At 31.5% G+C, this 2,093-nt stretch overlaps 1 protein-coding gene across 1 annotated transcript in view; it reads left to right on the top strand.

Annotated features, from left to right (window-relative positions):
* Positions 1 to 2,093, top strand: part of LOC105313950 (uncharacterized) — a 24,419-nt gene that overhangs the window by 704 nt on the left and 21,622 nt on the right. The window lies entirely within an intron of this gene.

The raw sequence follows: 2,093 nt of genomic DNA, 5'->3' as shown, positions 1-2,093 counted from the left end.
TTTTAGTGATACATCTAATTCTTATTGATTAATTTTTGGAGTGAGGAATTTCTTTTAAATTAATAGCCAGCGTTCACAAATATTGTTGCATTGATGAATGTGGTAATAACGGAATGCTACAATTCAATTAATGCCACTCCTATAGATGTCGCTTGCACTCTCTAATTTACGTGGGCATATTATGCTACAAATAAATTTTAAGAGTTTAGTTTCTAATTGCTGCAATATGATATATGTGGAAGATTCCACTATCTTTATGAAAATACCATAGGCAAGTGGCTGATTGATGGGGCTGCAGGGGAACTACTGCACTTCTATAAGCTTAATACATGTATAGCCATTTAAGAATGCTGTACTACGGTAGTTGCCAGAGGGTCTTTAAAAAGTCTTTAAACAATTCATGAATAATTCTGTTTGATGTTAATGATATGAATGAGATGTCCAAATGCCATGGAGACCACTACATGGAAGCCATTCAACAGAATACCACAAGTGTATGTACATTTGCTTAATTGAGCCTGATTAACCACTTGTCATAACTATAATCTCCATGAATATGTTTAAAACAGATAAACACCTCCTATGAGGCTCTTATGGAATTTGTAAACACCTCATAGGAGGTGTTTATCCATTATAAATTATGCAATTTAAATATTATTAGCAGATAAAGTTATCTCAAGACTTTTAAAGCATTGAAATTGATGCAATCCTGTTTTAGTGAGCGACATGAAATGCCATTATGTACTAACAAATGCATACAGACGTATAATATGTAAGAAGAGCATATAATAACTGCTGATAAAATCTACTTTGATTATAAGATATGGGTGAAGGACACACACAAAAATACATTATTAGTAACACTATAACAACATAATGTCAGGATTGGAGTAATTAGTAGATGCCTATAGCCATTTTAACTGTGCTATAGTACAGGGACTTTGGTCCCAATTTAAAGCAATTTCAAAAAATTAAAATCCAAATTTAATCAGAATTAACTTTGATAAGTACATGTAGTGCAGTAATTTTTGACAGAGTTTGACAAGTTTGAGCAAAAATTCATCAAAATTTCTATGCAACACAAGAACATGTACCTGTATAGCATCAGAAAAATTATAAAGATGGAAAATTCTTTCCTTCATATGCTTGTAACAATTAACAGACCACAAATTATTATTACGCGAGTATGTCTGTCACAGACAAACTGTCATAAAAATGTCTATATCGGCATCAGTTACAAAACCATACATGCATAACATGCTGTGTTCACAATAAATTAGGTATAGTGTAGCTAGTAATGGTATTTTATAGAGTAGGGATGCCATGCATAAAATGAAAGCCAGAGCTAGCCTTCTTCCCACCAATAAAAACAATAATCATATTCAGACATTAAAATTTGGGCATTATTTCATTTGGGTAAGTTTATAAGCATACATGTAGATATGTGGTGAGCTATAAAGTAAAGAAAAAAACAAGCAGTTAATATGCATACAGTCACTAATGGATGTACATCAAAGAAATTGAAACTGATTGAAATTACTTTATCATGGTTTAGCATAATAACATTCATGTACAGCAAATATACAATAACTACTTTGAAATAAACAACTTAATTGGTACATACACACAATGTATGTTTATATTTTCATCTTTATTTATTATGCAACATGTTAGTAATAACAAAACATTCACTGCATTATACTGTATGTATAAACAAACCAGCATTAGTAATTGTAAAGCTAATCGTTGATATGAAAAACTTATAGTGCTTGTGATGGAGGAGTGGCTCTTTAAACTTCTCATGAATATAAAGAGATAGATCTAATAACTTAAATATTATTAGTGCAGACAATATCTTCATACAAGCATGCCTGGAGCATCCACAGTCAAGCAAATCTTTTCGGTAGTCACTTTTGTGATACTTCTAGTGTCATTGGGAGCTGCTGGTACTTCTCTTGGTCTCATTCGAGCTAATACATATTATTATTATAAAGACCTACAATCATCAGTACAATGTCATTTTTTCATTTCTTATACTCAAGCTATGAACTCAAGTCTATACAATTATAATGTACCCACTTGTAAGTTGAGTA

The sequence above is a fragment of the Amphimedon queenslandica genome, unplaced genomic scaffold (assembly GCF_000090795.2).
Source record: "Amphimedon queenslandica unplaced genomic scaffold, v1.1 AMPQUscaffold_13168, whole genome shotgun sequence".
Classification (NCBI taxonomy): domain Eukaryota; kingdom Metazoa; phylum Porifera; class Demospongiae; order Haplosclerida; family Niphatidae; genus Amphimedon; species Amphimedon queenslandica.
This window is presented reverse-complemented; position numbering and strand designations above follow the sequence as displayed.